Here is a 20,872-nt window from a genome sequence, read left to right as displayed (position 1 = left end):
AGAGTAATATTCAAATCATATCTCATCAGAGTTAGATTCAATCTAGAAATAATCTCTATTAGAAAGGAAGAGTCAAATTGACTCTTATTTGTACCTAACGTGCTCTCAAAAAGATGTGTCATTAAGCAAATTTACCATCTTAATAGGCTACCTTTCTGTACTTTATTCCCCATCTCGATAGGCCAAGTGAGCACTCTCTATAATCTATTAGGCCGACTTTCTGTACTTCATTTACCATTCGGATAGGTGGTCCTTTTGGTCTTGCCTTGGTCCATCGGGATAGGGTTGTTCATACTCTATATCATCTTTATACGCCACCTTTATGTACTAAATTGACCATATTGATAGGGGTTGTTAACTCTTAGACTCTATTACGAGGCCACCTTTTCATTCATTAATTCATTAATTGACTATCCCACATATCTTTATTAATGGTCTTGCCCCAGTGCCATATAAACTAGCCTTAATAGACTCTTTTTTTCCATGCACTTTGCTTTAGTCTTAAGCTGTATATACAAAACTAATACAAGTCAATACTACTAGCCATAAAGTCTCACTATTAGCTAAGAGTTTCTTGCCTGGTTCCATGGACACAACAAAAGTCGATAGCCTTTATTTCGTGGATCCCATAAGCACACTTGATGACCTCCAATTACACCCTTCAATTCCCAATTCGACAAAATCTTTTATACCTAGACTAGCCTTAGCAAAAGAGACCTTATAACTAATCAAATCTTTTGGAGACAGGACCACGAGGCACCCTAATGGTCTAAGCCATACTTTAATGGTCTAGCTTTCACTCAATATGCATAGATGAGGTGAACTAACTAGTCTTATTAGATGAACTAACTCTGTTGGTTGTAGCTTTAGAGAAAGAGCTCTTCAGAAACTAGCCTTAAAGACAAGCCTTAGTCTGTAGTACAGTAAGCCCTATGAACATGAGCTTTATTTTCTTATTTGGTCCAGCAGCAGAGAAACAAGCCTTAAGATACTAGCTTATTTGTCCATCTTAGTCCTTAGGTCCAACACTTAGATCCAGATCGTCTTAAGCTTTAGAGATAGAAAAACTACCACTAGACAAGTCAGTTTACACAAGTCAGTTCGAAGAGGAAGATCTAATAGGAGAGTAATATTACGCTGGACGTACCAAACACCCCAATAACCCTTTTTAGTTTGTCTAGGTTTTGAGCATAACCCTGGAATTAGACGTGACCTATCACAAAACAGCTCTCATCGGAGTTCGAGTCAATCTATAAAGATATCTCATCGGAGTGAAAGGACTATAACAAATCAGTTCTCATTGGAGTTAGAGTAAGATTCAAATCAGCTCTCATCGGCGGAGTAAAAGTAAATATTAAGATATGCCAGTGTCACATATATAATATATATAGATTCCTTTAATATATGTAAAGATATTATATGTTTAGATTTATTATTCTCAAATAGATTCATCATCTCAATTCATCTTACTAGCTTAGTCCAAGCAGGTTAGTCTTAGCCCTACGAACTTACTGCTACAAGGTCTTAGCTTAGTCTGTAGTGTAAGCCCTATGACACTTTCTTTAGTCTTAAGCCGTAGAGAAAGAACTACTAGACAAGTAAGTGACTGGATCTGTTGTTGGATATACTACCCAGGCCACCTTCTCTATATCAATTGACATCTTGTTGGGCCACTACCTTTCAGTACAGAATTGACCTTATTATTGTGATAGGCCTTAATACTCTCTATCATCTTTACGCACCCTTGCATACTTAATTTACCAGATTGAAGCGTGAGCATTTTATATCATAATGGTGGTAGTTATATATGAGCATGTGGTAGTTGCGGCTTCATAAAATAGAGATAGAGATGTGCACCTCGATGAGATGGCGTAATGACATACATAATTATATTGATTTCTTTGGGGGGGTTTATATATTGGTCAAGGTTGCGAGCATCCATATCTAAGATTGGCATTGATAGACCAGTTGATCGAGTGCCAAGCAAGCAAGCAGACATCTCAGTCCCGAACCGGTCTTTAGGGCGGGAAGTCGTTATGTTGTGGAGTGCGTCAATGCATAGTCGAGCATGCTTACGCATCCTACCGGTCCTCTCCTTATCATTCGAGCTTGATTAAGCATCCTCTCCTTATCAGTCGAGCTCCTACCGATCCTTGCTTCGGACATACAAGACTCGATAGCAGGCTCATAAGCCAGCCTATGCCAGCTAGCCTATGTTGTGGTAGTTTTCTAGAGGCATGCATCGAGAGCCCCGTGGAATTTAGTTTTCAAGGATGCAACAGCAGGCTCGACCAAAAGGGAGAGGACATGTGCGTGCGTTTTATGGCTACTTGACACGCCCAAGCTGGGAAGCCTGCATAGACCTAAGAAATAGCCTAATTTGGCCCTTTGGGGATGCGTAAGCAAGCTCGACCACTATTTACCCACCCAATCCCTTGAGGCGAAGGTTTTCACATCTTTCTCTCCTATTATTGCCATTTGAGGATGCTTAAGTAGGCTCGACTGATAAGGAGAGGAGGCAGAGGCTTTTCAAGGTCTGGTGGGGCCAGTCAAGGTCCGGAGGGCTTGCGCTTCTGAGGGCAAGGAATGTATATCACTTGTCTGTAATCAGACAAGGTGGTTCCGTCAAGCCAGTAGAGCCATGCCGGTAGAGCCATGTCGATACTCAATTCAGGTGTTAATCACTCGATACAGGAGTTGATATTGGTACTCATCCAGGTGTTTATTTCATCCATGCCCAGTGGAAATGACAGGTTTCAATGCACTCAATTCAAGAGTCGATACAATTGATGAAATAGACCCTAGAATCGACCTCTACCTAGAGACCCTCTATCTCGAACTCACTTGCCGATACGGAACACAGTTCCTACATCTTGCCTGCGCTACCGCGTGGCCTCCTGGTTGGGGAATTCTCGCTACCACTTGCATGTTGAGTTGAAGGATCAACATAGCTTGCCCCTGATTGCTAACGCTTACATTCTACCCTTGACTCAGGTCAACCTGATACAAATAATTGAAGCTACTTTACAGGGAGGGAAGAGAGTAAGGAAACAACGGCTCACCCAAAGGAACAGACAGCGCCACTTGCTCGCGGACACTCAGAACATATCCTGCAACAAGTAAGTCTCAGGATGCTCAACAGGAGAGAAGCAGCTTTTAGCTTCGTTACACAATTTGATTACGAACACCAGATTAGGTTACCGATAAGAGAGAGGTTACACTTCAGGTTTGCTTACACTAGGAGTGAGGTAATGAACAAGGTCTGAGTCGTTAAAACAAATGGAGCCTAGTGGCCCATTGAGGCACCCAAAATATGACATCGCTGAAGAGCGAATAATGAGTTTTTCTTATTGAACTAAGACCATATCGCCGAAGCTCAAAACTCTCAAAAAGGCGAGATTAGTTGTTGTCGGTTACAAACACATGCGACGGATGCCCTGTGAATTATAGACGTGTGCCCAAGAGGAGCCTTTGAATCAGCCAAAAGGAGATCAGTAGTACCAGGAGGGCCCAATTCCCCATAGCTGATACCTGGGAGCCCATACCCACATACCAGGAGGTCGTCAATAGCCAGTCTCATTGCCAGTTGTCATTGCGAGTTGGTCAGCCGAGAGCCAATCATTGAAAGAAAGTCGACAATCAGTTGATTGTCGAGAGCCACTAGTACTTATCTTAATAAAGTTTATCTGGCAAGTACGTTACTCTATGGCCTTAAGGCTAAGACCTTCAGATTATTCGCTTACTGCAGAGGTCTTCCGCGTGCGTGCATCGAGGAGAGGTCTTACGGGATTGGCATTGATGAATTGAATTGATTACATCTCTTCCGATATAGGCGCCCCCCAACTGCCCCATCTTACCAGATACAAGCTCCCACCGGACACAGGCAACTTCCCCACCAATAGGCAGGTCCCACAGACGGAACAATGAAAAATAGCCAGTAGACCTAGATGGGAGGCCTTACTGAGAAAACTTGACATAGCAGCCAGACAACTCCATCACACCAACGCCCTACAACTCCTAGTACAAGAGATAACCAGTCGAGGCCATTTTTTATAGTGCATGTTTCCTAAGAAACTAGTCCCCTTCCTTTCCCTCCTTATGTCAGGCAAACCATCCTTGAGCAGCAAGAGTAGGGTTAATGGCATTGGGAAAGGGTTGTAGCAAGGGTTATCGGTCCAAGGGTAGGGTTACTGTCACAGCACAAAGGCAAGGGTAAGGCACTGGGGGTGAAAACAACTATAGTTGGAGATGGGCTAGCTTCTGTCCTAGAATTCTAGATAGTGTAGGGTAGGAGGCTTAAGCGTTGATTCCCGAGAAGAGTTAAGCCCCTAACTACCCTGATATTTTCACCGAACAATCCTTCCAGCCTAATCCAACTAGTTGAATTCCGAGAGGAGGTGTGGTAGGATAAGCTATTATTTCCTCTTCTCAGTGGGGTCCAACCCAGGGTAGTTTCATCCAATTATTGACCGGTGGATAGGATATCACAGAACATCATAGCTCGCTCGGTCAAAAGACCGTAGAATGCACACAAATGGGCTTTTAGGAGGCTTTAGCACATGATTGGAAGCCTCATTTCATTGGAACCTTATGGGCTAACGATGTTCTGCGAATCCGGGGCCCGGGTGGGAATTATATAAAAATATGGGCTCGATAGAAGCATTTGTCTTCTACCTAATATGGAGGAATATCTTTGATGGGGGAACTCAACCTAAAAGAATGGTATGGTATGGGTCTCTTAGGGGGCTCGCTTCACTCAACAGCAATCCCCCCACCTCCACCCATGAGAATCGCATCGAGGACTAGCAGGGTGAGCCTGTCAAACTCTCCACAATAGAAGAGGGAAAGGGGAGAAAATGATATTTCTTAGATTTCTATGGAGTGACGTAGATGGAAACTTCTGCTTCATCTGTCTCTTAAGGCCCCCAGGAGGTATATATGGATAGGGCCCGCCTATACCCTTGGGGGGGAAGGGAGTGGCGGCGGCCCTTCCCACTTTGATGTTCTGGGCAGTCGAATAGATAGGAAATGCTTGTTAGGAATAGATAGGAAATGCTTGTTAGGAAGGATCTTTGAGGTTCTGGGCTGGCTTACTCAATATTATGGAAGAGCCAGACTGGTTCTTTGAATTCTTTGGTGAGATCAAGCCTTTACCTGGGCATGTCGCACGTAAATTCTTGATCAGAGAGGCGGTAATTTACTCTCTCTTAAGTCCTATACTTAATTTGCCTATAAGGACCCCCCTGAGGGTCTACCGATTAAGGCATCGTCTCAATGAAAAGACACCCCCCTCATTGGGGTAGGAAATCCTGGTTCAAATCTAGGTGCTTTATGTGCCCTTTTTACCTTGGCAGAGGTTTTCACATCTTTCTCTCCTATTCTTGCCATTTGAGGATGCTTAAGCAGGCTCGACTTATAAGGACCAGCAACGGGGCTCGACTGATAAGGAGAGGTCTAACAGGGCTCGACCAATGCCCCCATCCAATAAGTAAATTGAAACTTTAGTTGCTCGACCATAAGGGAGAGGGAGAGGGAGAGGAGAGGAGGTGGAGGTTTGAGCACTCCCTATGGCTGCCTTATATTATATTGGGCCCCCTCTCCTTATAAGTGAATTTGGGGCGGCCTTTTAGTCGAGAGTTCGGCAAGCTCACCCTCACCCATATGATGGATGAGCGATAAATCGATGGCGGGGGTCGAGAGTTCTGCAAGCTCACCCTCACCCATATGATGGATGAGCGATAAATCGATGGCGGGGGGTCGAGAGTTCGACAGGCTCACCCTCACCCATATGATGGATGAGTGATAAATCCCTCTCCCTTATGGTTGAGCCCCTACTGGTCCTTACTGACTTCGATCTCTAAGAAGATGAGCTATCAATTAGGTACATTAGTGACTCGACCAATGGGAGAGGAGGGAATGAGTCAAATGAGTCAAAGCAGAGTGTTTTATATATGTAATTACACCATCTCGCTGAGGTGCACATCTCTATTTTATGAAGTCCCCAGAGAAGAAATAGGAGGGGCATGGTTGTAGTTAGTTATATATGAGCATATGGTAGTTATTTCCTATTCATTATCAAGAGGTACTTTAAGTGACTAACAGGAGAGGATGCCCCCCGCAGGGTGAGGTAACGAACGCTCGACTGTTAAGGAGAGGGCTCGACCGTAAGGGAGAGGTACGTTAGTGACTCGACTAACAGGAGAGGAACGAATGCTCGACCAATAAGGCCTCCATCGCTCTTAATATAAGGAGAGTTAAAATCTAAAGGCCCTCTAACCTCATCCCTTTCCCAGATGCATGAATCATTGGTATAGCCCCGTGGAATATCGTCTGAAAGGCCATTTGCGTGCATTTTATGACTACTTGACACACCCAAGCTAGGGTACCAGCATAGACCTAAGAAATAGTCTAAAAGGCCATTTGCATGTGTTTTATGGCTACTTGAAACAAGCCTTGTCCCCTGCGTAGACTGAATATAACCCTAATAATTTGGCCATATCAAAAAAAGAATCGAGCCTTTGGCGAGGGCATATAGCTTAGATGGTAGAGCATTGGGCTCTTAACCTAATGGTCGCAGGTTCGAGTCCTGCTATGCCCATGGCTGTCGCAGCATAGTTGGGCTTCAAATTATAGTGAAAACAAAAATGACAAGAATTTGCATTATACAAAAGCCCACAAAGGCTATAAACTTGTCGCCACCAGTGGCGTTAAAATTCTGGTTCATTGTCTGCAATTTTGGTGTTTTTAACATTTATTCGAGTAGTCTTAGTGGTGTTTTTAACATTTATTCGAGGTGTTATAGTGGTTCCAGGGGTTTTCGTTCAAATAAGGCTCTTGAGATTGAGTCGTTGTTCTGGAAGAATTTTTACAAAAAGCTTGAGAATTTGAGCTCTAGTGCTCAAGCTTCTAAGGTGAATCTCTATCACGCTAAGGTTATAAAGTTGTTGATGAGATCAAAATCAATCCTTTTTAAAGAGGGAGTGTTGAAGAAACAAGACTCTTTGGTTTATTTATAGAGACAGAGAGGATCTAATTGTTCATTATGATGAGGAAAGCTTGTTCCGAAGTGTTCCGTTGTTGATCAAACAGTTAATAGGTCCTAATATGATTACTGCTAAGGTACATCTGATGAAGAAGTGTTGCCTTCCCGAAAAGGATATCACTTATATTAATAAGTTTGGGACTTATACACTGGAGGCTATCATGATTCATGTACTGGGTTCAGTGTTCAACTGTGTACAGGATTTACCTGTTGTTAGGGTATCTACTTTGATCCAACAGCTGGAGTCTGTAGTACAAATTCAAGCATATCATCTCGGAATGCTGAAAGCTGCGGATCATGCCCCTAAAGGGGCAAAAAGCAAAGTCATTAGGAGTTATTATGCTCTCGGGGTAGGCTTGGTAGAGCTCTTGGTTGATCACAAATTAATAACTCTGAACACAGCAAAAAGCAATATGAATATGGAGGAATTCCCTGTTACCCTTAAGAAGGGTAAGGGGTTTATACCCTCACATTGCTTTGCTATTTGAAATTTTGATCCCACTATTCTTCCGATCAAATTCAATCTGCCCATGGTTTGTGAGCCGTTACGTTGGACCTCTAAGGTAGCTCACCCTTCAACTTTAGAAGATATTGAAGGTGGGTACTTAAGCGGATTCACAGGAAACATGTATAATAGGTTTCATATCTTCAATTCTAAGAGCCATAGCCTTCTATATCAAGTTACGTTCTGCAGAGCTGATGTGCAAGGCATTGAATAGAATGCAATTGGAATGCTTTGAGATCAATTGTCATGTATTGGAGTTTATTTAGGACAATTGTGATACCTTAGAAGAGGTTGGGCTTCTTGTTCATAGAGGTCTAGCGAGGCTGAATCTACAAGAGGCATCTAACCTATTGAGGGTAAGTTACTTTAATAACGATGATGGGATTCAGGGTGTGATAAGCTTTGAGAATATTATGAAGGATTTCATGACGCGGGTGCAGCGAGCTCTCTATGAAGACTTTGTATTAACTCTTGCTCATGCATACCTAAGGTATCGATTTTATCTGCCAGCGTTCATGGACATCCGTGGTAGAATCTACCGTGCATGTGTATTGCATTTTCAGGAGAGAGATTTGGCTTGAAGTTTGGTAGTATTTGCATCTGATGCTTCAGCTGATGCTTCAGCACCAGAAGGGGTGGAGGAGTTAATCAGAGGGCGAGTAGCAAGTGCTGCTGCATTCAAGTATCAAAAATTTTGATCTATAGATCAGCCTATTGACTGGTATATCAATAACAAGAAAGAACTGTTTGAATCATCGAACAAAAATTTGATTGACTTCGCACAGTCCGCGAGTGACCCATTTTAGTTCATGGTGCTGATTCTTTGTAATAGAAGAGTTGGTGCTATCGATAGCCTTCGTGAGTTGAATGGGGTTCCAGTGACTCAAGATGCTTCTGCATCTGCTTATCAGATCATGAGTTACCTGTTTCTTAACCAAAAAATAGGCAGGCTCACGAATCTTCTTCCGTCTCCTTCAAAGAAAATACAGGATTTGTATGTCTATTTAAGAGAGGAGCTTCGGTTTTTCTTTCGGAAACATTTGGATATTTATATTTATAAGTATTCTATCGTAGAATTTAATTTCACAAGAAAGCTTGTGAAACAACTCTTTATGCCATTGATTTATGGTAAGAGTATTATAACCATGGCTAGGGATATTCGTGAGTTTTTTGGGTCTGGGGCATTGCTCAGTATGAAGGAATCCTACCACATTTCTCACCTTTGCCGTGAATTTTGGATAGATAAATATCCTGATATAGCCAATTTAATGAGGTTAATTAACCTAATTGGGTGGTTCTGCACATTCTCGGAGAAACCAGTGAAATATAGTATACCGTTATTTACAACCGTTCAGGATTATATGCATAGCAAAGCAGTGAACATATTGGTGTATGATAGGGAAACCAAGAGGAAGAGACGTTGGGTGACCCTCAGAGTTCCTACGCATGATAAGGATAAGCGAAAGACTCTACTAGCTACCTGTGTCAACTTTATTCATCAGAAGGATGCCTTTATTGCGATGAAAGTGGTGGAGCATTTGACTATCATGAATGCTCGTGTATATACGGTACATGATAATTTCATCATCACAACTAATTCCGCAGCAGTGTTTCCCCCTATTTATACCAAAGTTTTTATGGAAATGGATCATCCACTTCGGATCATCAATTCATTTATACTTCTGAATCTAAAACTAGAAAGAAAAGACTCTCAGGACTGGCTAAATGAGCCTATTCTTGAGAAGGTTCTTAGAGAGCTATTAATAGCTATGGTGCCTGAGGATAAAAAAATAGATATGGAGAAATGGGAGAAAAAATTAGTTGAGACTGAGGCCTGTTACGATGTATATTTCAATACAGTGTGCGATAAAAAAATGGTGAGGGGTTATGTTAATAAGTTGAATCAATTTTGTTCAGCTCTCAAGAGCTGGGAATATCTCGATTATAACTACATCCTCCACTATTGATGATGTATAGAAATACAAATCCAATGAATACAATTACTGATTTCTTATTCCAGGAGTATATTATCCGTTTGAATAGTAGCATAGAGAGTGAACACTGCCAAGATCCATATAATGGGTTGAGGATAGCCGAACTCAAATTTAGACCATACATCAAATGTGCAGACTTTGAAGTGATTTCATTGGCTGTCATGCAACTTTTAATTAAGTACGCTTACCATCCTGGGTTATCCTATGGGAAATTTACGATAGGTTATGTCATGAAAATCCCAAAAGGAGATGATGTTTCCTATAGCGTTGGTTCTGCTATTTCATTAAATGATTCTAATGGTAAAGCTATTCCTAATATGGGCGTCTATGAGCAGATTTTGAAATTAGCAAAGCAAAAAGCAGAGGATTATGACAAAGAGGTTCTATCAGGGTTATTCCTTCGAGTGTATTATGTTGGTAGGCTTGAAAAAGAGTCCCCTCTGAGCAATGAGGAAATTGATACCAAACTGATGGAATTAATTCATTCCAGCATAGGTGGTGGTTCACCACAAGCAGTGAAAGATATGAGTGTTAAGGAGCATCGTTATCCCGGGCACATACCAGCCCTCAAACCTATGAGTAAGGAAAGGCATCCTTTCATTGTAGTCGATACAGAGACTGTTCTCGTCCAGAATGTTCATGTCCCTTACACTGCGGGTTTCTTGGTTGTTAAGCCAGGTGAACCAGATTCTTCAATTTCAACAAACTTCAGTGAGGATTATGCCCTTTTCTTACTAGAATTTGAAGAAAGAAGTCATTACATGTTGACACAATTTATAGATCATTTAACTTTGGCTGCTGAGAAAAGGAATATTCGCACTGTTTACCTCCATAACTTCTCACGATTCGATGGTATTTTGTTAATGAAATATTATGCTTCTCGTGGGGATAGGTACACCATCAAACCACTTCTGAGAAACCTTAGGGTTTACGAGTTAGTGGTTTATCGGGATACTAAGGTTCTGTTACATTTCAAAGATTCATTAACTCTTCTCCCAGGTAGTCTAGATACATTGGCTAAAACTTTTTGTCCTCAATTAGGTCCTAAAGGCTCCATCTCACATGACGAGGTGCAAGTGTCGAATCTTAAGAATCTTAGACCACAATTGGTATCTTATCTTGAACAGGATATTCGTCTGTTAGGTGGGGTTATGCGCAAAGATCAAGAGATTTATTGGACTCAATTCAAAATAGATATCACCACTTGTTTGACATTGTCAAGGCTAGCTCTTAGCATTTTTCGTATGAGGTATTACGATCCAAAGAGTTGGCCTATCCATATACCAAGTCGGAATGAAGACACATTTATTCAGCGTGGGTACTATGGTGGCCATGCTAATGTGTATATTCCATATGGGAAGAATTTGTACTACTATGATGTGAACTCCTTATATCCATATATCATGAAAACATGTCATATGCCGGGTGGAGTACCCATCTGGCATGGTGATTTGGAAGGCCAAGAATTGTCCAACTTGTATGGCTTTATTGAGGCTTATGTAGTGTGTCCTCGTACCATTACTCAACCTTTCTTATCCTATAGGGATCATCATGATACTTTACTCTTTCCAACAGGTAAATTCGTAGGTGTCTATTATATCGAAGAGTTGAAATTTGCACGAGACTTGGGTTACACGATTATACCCCTAACGGGATACTTGTTCAAGGAACGGGCTAGTCCTTTCGATAGCTTCGTATCTACCCTCTTCTCCAAGAGACAAGAGGCTAAGAGAAATGGTGATGATGAAATGGCATATGTCTACAAGATCCTAATGAACTCACTGTATGGTCGATTTGGCATAAACCCAGAAAGTACTGTCACAGAGGTCTGTAGTAGGGTCAGATATGATGAATTGATTCAGAGGAAAAAATTGATATATGGTGGCAAGCTTAGCGATCATTACTATATTTTAAATAACCTTATCAATACAGCAAATGTCTCCAACTCCGACTGGAATCCACCTAAGATCTCGGTTGTCCAGTTGTTCGCAGCTATTTCAGTTTGTGCTCGTATTCATATGTAAAAATACATATCCAGAGAGGACTGTTACTATACTGATACTGACTCAGCCATTCTAGGAAGCCCTCTTCCAGAAGAAAAAATCTCATCCATGGAATTGGGTAAGCTAAAGTTGGAGGACTTTGTCGAGGATGGTGGGATCTTCTTAGCTCCTAAGACTTATCTCTTAAAAAGAGATGAAGAAGCTGGTGATATAATTAAGCACAAGGGTCCTGCTAAAAATGTAGTAACTGCTGGATGGTTTGAGTCACAATTGGCTGATGTGTCTCAAACTCAGGAGTTCATCGTGGAATCTCCCTTCCGAATAGATTGGAAGACCCTAAACATAATAAAAAGGAGAGCCTAGTCAAGCTTGGAATCAAAGTGGATACCAAAAGGGACCCAATCTTTAATAAGGACAAGGTATGGGTTGCAACACAACCTAAGGATATCATAGACTTCGGAGGTCAGGAAAGCACTATTCTCAAAACTGAAAATTAGATTCTTCAGGAGCTGTTAGATAAGAAAGAGAAAGAATCAGCTCAGAAGGATGCTCAATTGGATGTTTTGGCTCACCAGATTGCTGGTATGTATGACCCGAATGAGAAGATTAATCAATCTTATGCTAGTATGGTTGAAGAGAATGCTCTTCTGCGTGAAGAGATTACTAGTCATATTGATGGTATGGCTGGTTTGTATGAAAAGAATGCTAGTCTGAAGGAGCAGATTGAGAGTATCATTAAGAGTAATCATGAAAAGGATGATATTATTGATAATATAATGAAGAGTAATCAGATGAAACAGGAGCATATTGATAGTCTAGCTAAGCTGACTGAGGAGTAGCATTATCAGATTAATAGGTTGATTGAGATGAATCAGGATAAGCAGGAGCAGAATGATATCTTGATTAAGATGAATCAGGAGCTGCAGGATCAAGATTAGATGAAATAGGAGCGGATTGATGGTCTATCTAAGATGATAGATGATCAGGCTAAGGCTATGATTGATTTTAATGCTCGTATTTTTGAAGAGATTTAGAAGCTGAATAATCTTATTCAGAATAAGGATGCTCAACTTGATGATCTGCGTGAGATGAATGCTAGTCTTATTAAGCAGAAGAATGAAGAGATCGCTAGACTAGAGGCTAAACTAGGTAAAACTACTAAGCTACCTACTCAGGACACCCATAAGCCAAAAGAGCCATCCTGGTGGAAGGATAAGGAAAGGATGGATAATAGGAATAAGCTGAAGAAGCCTCATGGGTCGAAGGGTTACCGTAATGGGGCTTATAAGCCTCTTGGGTTGAAGGGTTACCATAATGGGGCAGTTTATAAGCCTCCTCTGTAAGTAGCTTGGTGGCTAGATACGGCTAACGCACATAGAATCACCCACCTCCTCTTTCCTGGGCATGGTGGTAGTTAGTTATATATGAGCATGTGGTTTCACAAGATTGCTGCTCGGCGAAGGCAGAATGACATATCTCGAATGATGTAATTACGTATATAATGAATGCCGACCAAGACAATGAGTAAGTGACTGCCCCTCCTAATTGATAGCCCGATGAAATGGTGGTAGTTATATATGAGCATATGGTAGTTTAGGTAGAGATAGAGATGTGCACCTCGGCGAGATGGCGTAATGACATATATAATGAGAGTGATTTCCTAGCTAGAGAGAGAAGAAAGACCAGTCATTGTTATGGTGGTAGTTATATATGAGTATGTGGTAGTTGCGGCGTCATAAAATAGAGATTCAGATGCTACCATAATGACATATATAATTCAATGTAGACCGACTCACTTACTCTATCTATCTCTCTTTAGCCAGCTTATGTTGTGGTAGTTTTCCAGAGACATGCATCGAGAGCCCCGTGGAATCTCGTCTGAAAGGATGCGTAAGCAGGCTTGACTGATAAGGAGAGGGAATTTGCGTGCGTTTTACAGCTACTTGACATGCCCAAGCTGGGGAACCTGCATAGACCTCAGAAATCGTCTGAAAGGCCATTTGTGTGTGTTTTACAGCTACTTGACATGCCCAAGTTGGGGAACCTGCGTAGATCTCAGAAATATCCTAATTTGGCCCCACGAGGATGCTTAAGCAGGCTCGACTGATAAGGACCGGCAACGGGGCTCAACTGAAATCAAAGTCATATAATAGAACAACCTGCCTTTCTTCTTATTTCTCTTCTCGCTTATTCGGCCTTCCTATTCCTTAGCTTGTCCATGATTGATCGATTGATGGGACCACACCAGCAGTGTGAAGCAGGTGAAATGCTGTATCGAACAAAATTTCTTTTCTCAAAAGGGTGTGGCGCATCTGCGCATCTGTTGTGGGTACAGAGAGTCATAGGTTCAAATCTTGTCACCTTTATGTGGTACCGACCGAGAACCATCATGTTACACCCCACTTTCTTCATAAGATCCTCCTCTTTTATGGCATTAAGCGGTCAATATGCGGGGAAGTATTTCGTGACAGGAAAGCTTTTTCAGGCCCCATTCTCTTTCTCATTTTGTCAAAAAGTAGATTTCTCCCTATCCATTCGTTCCTAAAGTATGAAATTAGATCCTAGAGCTGCGGAACTCACTACTCTATTAGAAAAGAGAATTACCAACTATTGCACCAATCTACAAGTTGATGAGATCGGTCGAGTGGTATCAGTTGGAGATGGTATTGCACGTGTCTATGGATTGAACGAGATTCAAGCTGGGGAAATGGTCAAATTTTCCAGCGATGTGAAAGGAATAGCGTTGAATCTTGAGAATCAAAATGTAGGTATCTTGGTATTTGGTAGTGATACCACCATCAAAGAAGGATTTCCCGTCAAGCGCATTGGATCTATTGTGTCTGTTCCAGTGGGAAAGGCCATGTTAGGTCGTGTGGTCGATGCGTTGGGAGTACCTATTGATGGTAAAGAAGCTTTAAGCGAGCACTTACTCAGACGTGTCGAAGCGAAAGCCCCAGGTATTATTGAACATAAATCTGTGCACGAACCTATGCAAACAAGGTTAAAAGAGGTGGATAGACTGGTCCCTATAGGTCGTGGTCAACGAGAACTGATAATCGGGGACCGACAAACTGGAAAAACCGCTATAGCTATTGATATCATATTGAACCAGAAGTGAATGAACTCAAAGTCAAAGGCTGATAGTGACAAATTGTATTGCATCTATGTAGTGATTAGACAAAAACGCTCAACCGTGGCACAATTGGTTCAAATTATCTCGGAAGCAGATGCTTTGGAATATTCCATTGTCGTAGCCGCCACCGCTTCGGATCCTGCTCCTCTGCAATTTCTGGCCCCATATTCCGGGTGTGCTATGGGAGAATATTTCCGCGATAATGGAATGCACGCATTGATAATCTATGATGATCTTAGTAAACAGGCGGTGGCATATCGACAAATGTCATTATTGCTACGCCGACCACCAGGCCGTGAGGCTTTCCCAGGGGATGTTTTCTATTTACATTCCCGTCTATTAGAAAGAGCCGCTAAACGATCGGACCAGACAGGTGCGGGTAGCTTGACCGCGTTACCCGTCATTGAAACACAAGCTGGAGACGTGTCGGCCTATATCCCTACCAATGTGATCTCCATTACAGATGGACAGATCTGTCTGGAAACAGAGCTATTCTATCGCGGAATTAGACCTGCTATTAACGTCGGCTTATCTGTCAGTCGCGTCGGGTCTGCCGCTCAGTTGAAAGCTATGAAACAAGTATGTGGTAGTTTAAAACTAGAATTGGTACAATACTGTGAAGTGGGCGCCTTTGCTCAATTTGGGTCAGACCTTGATGCTGCTACTCAGGCACTATTAAATACAGGTGCTAGGCTTACTGAAGTTACCAAACAACCGCAATATTCACCACTTCCTATTGAGAAACAAATTATAGCTATTCATGCAGCTTTAAAAGGGTTTTGTGATCGAATGTCCCAATATGAGAGAGCCATTTTAAGTAGTATAGATCATGAATTACTATAATCCATTCTAGAAAAAGGTGAGTTAACCCACGAAATAGAGATGGAACTGAATGCTTTTTTAAAAAGCGCAACCCTCTGCTGAGCCGGAGTGGTCAGACGAGCGAAGGAGCACATTTCATATTCTTTTAGCCACATCTGCCTATAGAAGGGAAAAACATTAGTGACCTGACTGAGTGAAGGGTTATACCCTATATTTCTTCCCCTCAAAGAGCATAGTGAAGGGTCCTCTCCCTCTCCTTAACAGTCGAGCCGATGGCGGCCTTATTAGTCAAGAATGCTTACGCACCCTGCTGGTGATGGCAGCCTTAACAGTCGAGCCTGCCTCCGCATCCTCTCCCTTATGGTCGAGCCCCTGCCGGACCTTATGGTCGAGCCTGTTTCTGCATCCTGAAAGTTTGAGGGGAATAAATAGTAGGTCCTGGTAAACCCTTCTTTATAAGGTAAGGGTACTTTTCTTTCTTCCCCTCAAGGAGCTCAGGCTTTGAGGGGAAAAATAGAGGACCTTACCTGCCCAGATTGGTTGGTTGGATTGAAGGATCTGGTCAAATGCTGGCTATTAGCCCGGGTGAGGGTGATTATTTCCGGAGTTTCTCTCCCCCTCTAAGAACCACCCTCACCCGCTTAAGAGAAAGAGACACTGACTAGTGGGGGGGCCCAATAAGTCGCCGCCCTGCTCCTCAGGTCCGGCCCCTCTCTGATAAGGAATGAAACGAAATAATCAGAATTCTACGACAAATTTGGTTCGATGGCCATTCCCCACTAACCACAAGGATATAGGGACTCCACATTCAATCTTCGGTGCCATTACTGGAGTAATGGGCACATGCTTCTCAGTACCAATTCATATGGAATTAGCACAACCTGGCAATCAAATTCTTGGTGGGAATCATCAACCTCATAATGTTTCAATAACGGCTCACACTTCTCCAATGATCCCTTTTATGGTTATGCCGGCGGTGATAGGTGGATCTGGTAATTGGTCCGTTCTGATTCCTATAGGTGCACCTAACATGGCATTTCCACGATTGAATAATATTCCATCCTGGTTGTTGCCACCTTTTTTGTTGCTCCTATTAAGCCTAGCCTCGGTAGAAGTGGGTAGCGGCACTGGGTGGACGGTCTATCCGCCCCTAAGTGGTATTACCAGTCATTCCGGAGGAGCTGCTGATCCAGCGATTTCTAGTCCTCATCTATCAGGTGTTTCATCCATTTCATGTTCTATCAATCTCATAACTACTATCCCCAACATGCGCGGGCCTGGAATGACTATGCATAGATCACCCCTATTTGTTCGGTCCGTTCCAGTGACAACATTCCTACTCTTATCATCACTTCCGGTACCGACAGGGGCAATTACCATGTTATCAACTAATCGAAGCTTTAATACAACCTTTTTCGATCCTGCTAGAGGGGGAGACCCGATATTATACCAGCATCTCTTTCAGTTCTCCGGCCATCCAGAGGTGTATATTCCCATTCTACCCGGATTCGGTATCATTAGTCATATCGTATCGACTTTTTCGGGAAAACCGGTATTTGGATATCCAAGCATGGTTTATGCCATGATCAGTATTGGTGTTCCTAGATTTCCTGTTCGGGCTCATCATATGTTTACTATGGGCTCAGACGTTGATATGCGTGCTCACTCTACCACAGCTGCTATGATCATAGCTGTCCCCACTGGAATCAAAATCTTTAGTAGGATTGCTACCATGTGGGGAGGTTCGATACGATACAAAACACCCATGTTACTTGCTACAGGGTCCATCTTTTCGTCCACCATAGGAGGACTCACTGGAATAGTCCTGGCAAATCCTGGGCTAGACATTGCTCTGCATGATACTCATTATGTGGTTGCACATTCCCATTATGTACTTTCTATGGGAGCCGTTTCTACTTCATCTACAGGATTTCACTTCCGGGTGGGTAAAATCCCTGGTCGAACATACCCTGAAACTTTAGGTCAAATCCATCTTCGGATCACTCTTTTCGGGGTGAATTCGACCTTCTTTCCCATGCATTTCTTGGGGCTTTCGGGTATGCCACGTCACATTCCAGATTATCCAGATGCTTATGCTGGATGGAATGCCCTTAGCAGTTTCGGCCCTTATGTATCCGTAGTTGGGATTTTTCATTTCTTCATGGTCGTAACAATCACTTTAGGCGGTGGAAACAACAAAATATGTGCTCCAAGTCCCCAGGTTGTTGAGCATACTCCAACCACACTGGAATGGATGGTACAAAGTCCTCCAGCTCTTCATACTCCTGAATAACTTCCAGCTATCAAGGAGACCTTGTGATAAGCGAAGAAACGGTCGTCGGTTGCTACTAATAAGCTAACAAAACTTTCTGCGGGGAATCAAACAAAAAAAAAAATCACTCTATTTGTTTGTTAACTTTGATTGGCTGGGAATGCCTTTCATACAGGCTTCAACCTGACCCTGGTTTCATTCTTAAACCCGTAGTGCCGGTAAGGTGTGCATTAACCCACCCATAGGGATTTATCGCTCACCTTCCCTAAAAAGGTGAGGGCCGCCAGAAAGGAGCTGCTTGTCGACCAAAGGGAGAGGAAAAATCTCCCTGACCTCCCTCTTAAGCGCTTGCTTCATTCATCCAATGGGTTAGGACATGATTTCCTCCACATCCTAGGTAACTGTAAGGTTGATCCATCCAGCCCAAGGTCTAAGCAGTGCCTTCTAAGCGGTGCTTCATGAATCCAAGCTAGGGCATATAGGCCTGAAGGTGGATAGGTTGGACTCAAGAATAAGGCAAGGGTGAGAGGAGAGGGTGCATGACTAGATGCCTCCTTTCCTCCCCATGAAGCATTCCTAGCGGATGCATGAAAAGTAACTATAGTAAAGTCTGATCCCGTCCTGAGAATAAATAGAAGGGTTAATAGCAGTAGTGACTAAGCAATTAATAACAAGTTAATAACGAGTGAGGGATAAAGGTCTATCTAGTTATTGTAGAGCCCTTGAAATGGTAAACCAAGGGAGTGAGGGTTGTCAGGGGGGCAAGGTCGATATAAGGCATGCAGCAAGGGTTGAAGCGGTCAGTAGGGTCTTGATCATCATCTAGGGTCTCCAGTTCGTTCGTTGGTTGGGTTATTCGAGCAAAGCCAAATTGTTGGGTTGGTCTAGCCACACATAGGTTCTAGCATCAGGGTCTAGCGTCACATTCTAGCCAGCCGACAAGCAAGCCGTCAAGTTCATCGTTTTCAGGTGGCAAGAAGATCGATACGAGTCAGGTAGCAAGGGAGGTCGATATCAGGTAGGTATCAATAGATAAGATCTCAGATAGAGAGATCCGGGCAGCAAGATCTCGCTCGATCAGCAGGTAGGATAACTACTATGGGATTTTGGTGAACGTCCTTCTTGGTGGTCTGATTCATGTAGGTCTCCAGGTAAAGGAGGTCAAGAATCAATCGAGTCTATATCTCAGCGCTATAATTAAGTTCTCTCTCAATCAATAAAATCGAAAGTGAACACGAAGGTGAATAAACATATATACACGTCTGCCCCAATGGCGTATATTTGGTGTAAGTAAGATCTAAAATAACCGTTAACAATCCTGGTGTAGCGTAGTGAAGCCGGGCAATATTAGTAAGTAAAGAAAGGTAAGGTAGTGTATGATAGCATGTGCTCCTGTAAACTGGGTTCTTTTTTGGCTAACCTGGGTAATAGGTGCTTCTTCCTTCCATGCTCCTAGGATTCCGGTATAAAGGCCAAGTGAAGGTTGTGGTTTCTTCGTGCCATCCAATGAAAATTCCCCCCATTCCGATCCAACGATTCAACGATCCAAGGTGTTAATCCCCTTGTAAGACCTCATGGTATAGGGCCGGTAAATAAAGTCTATCTTCTGGCAAGTGTATTGTATAAAAGGTCTTGTAGAATTCCCTCCAAAGCGCTCATGGTCTAGGGCTGTACAGAGAATACCTTGAGGCAGGTGTATTGTATGACCAAGGGTAAGGGCTTCATGAATCTTCCCTATTTCCTATTATCTATTCTCTATCCCCCATCTGATCAGGGACTGTTACTGGTTTTCTAGCATTCCCTGTGTAGCACGTGTCTAGGGCTAATAGAAAGTGTTTCTGGCAGGTGAAAGAGAAACCCAAAAGATGCTTGAAACCCAAGAAGAAGAATAACAAAGATAGAAAGCACAATGGCCAAGATACCCTGTTAGTGCTCTAAACCTTTACGATGCGAGAAGAGATTAAGGAAGTTAAGTTCAAAGACCAACCCTTGAGTGCTGGGGGCCAAACAATGACCAGTGTCATAGCCTCATCAGATAGCCTTGTTTTCATTACCGACCCTTGCCCATTGTGGACAAGCAATAAATTACCTTGCCTTCTTTTTGGGTGTCGATCGCTAGCGCTTGCCAGGGAGCTTCTATGTTTCGTTTATCGCTTTGCTTGCCTCAGCCATATAGAGCAGCAACCTTCCAAAGCAGCCACTACTGAAGAGCCTCTTGGAACTTATGAATAGGACCTGGCATTAGAGTCATCGTCAGAGTCTTATCTCGTCAATTAATGGTATGAATCCTTGTTTATCCTCCCCCTACCTTCTCTTCTACCACTCCTTCGACCTTCGTGTTGTTGTGGTGGCTTTGTGTTGTATCACTTAATCAATAGTCTCCTGGGCGAAGCCCGGAACAACTCTATATTAAATACTCAACTAACCATAAGTAGTACCCCTGCTAGTGGTTTCCAAGCCCATAAGTTCTCTGTGTTCTCCAAGCCCGTACATATATATGTGGAGTCTGTCTGCCTGTATTCCAACAGGGCTGGCTGTTCGACTGGTTGTTCCTGTCCAACTGACTGTCTTCCTGTGGGATCAACCTTGTCCTCCAATCAGGGTATGTGATGAAGTTCGTTGAGGATGGAAGCAAAGAAATTTGTTGTCCGAAGACGCTAAGGAAGGAGTGATGGCGTGCAGAGGGTCGAAGAGAAAGCCAATAAAAAACCCAGGGGAATCATTCAGAAGAGAAATAGCAAAAAGGTCAAAGTGCCTACAAAGGTAAGATTAATAAAGCAAGTGTGATTCCAGTGAATGCTGTCTGGAAGGCGGTGGAAAAGCTAGCTCTCTGAGAAGTTGTTGAACATGGGAGTTTGGGGCATTAATTCCAAAGATAAGTATTAAGGCACGGTGCAGTGGGAGTTGGTAACAGTTCAGTAAAGGCAAATAGACAGCAGTGGTGCCCAAAGCAAAGGTGAAAGTGGATACCCCTGCCATAATAAGATCTCTATCTCTGAAGTTCAGGCATGCAGTGAATCAATCCAAGAAGGCAGTTTGGTTCATCTCGTCCTGATAAGATAAGGTAAATAGCAGTACCAACTAAAAGCGCTTCATGAAGT

The 20,872-nt window shown here is 42.8% G+C and overlaps 1 non-coding gene across 1 annotated transcript; it reads left to right on the top strand.

The window, feature by feature from the left end:
- The first annotated feature begins 6,525 nt into the window (after positions 1-6,525).
- On the top strand, positions 6,526-6,598 carry TRNAK-CUU (transfer RNA lysine (anticodon CUU)). The gene has a single exon. It is a non-coding gene; the product is annotated as a tRNA-Lys (tRNA).
- Positions 6,599-20,872: the final 14,274 nt, after the last annotated feature.

Source organism: Pinus tabuliformis, chromosome 5_1 (genome assembly GCF_031772625.1).
Source record: "Pinus tabuliformis cultivar Carrire ecotype Pingquan chromosome 5_1, CPIR1, whole genome shotgun sequence".
Lineage (NCBI taxonomy): Eukaryota > Viridiplantae > Streptophyta > Pinopsida > Pinales > Pinaceae > Pinus > Pinus tabuliformis.
Note: the sequence above shows the minus strand (reverse complement) of the source record. Positions and strands in the feature narration are given on the sequence as shown.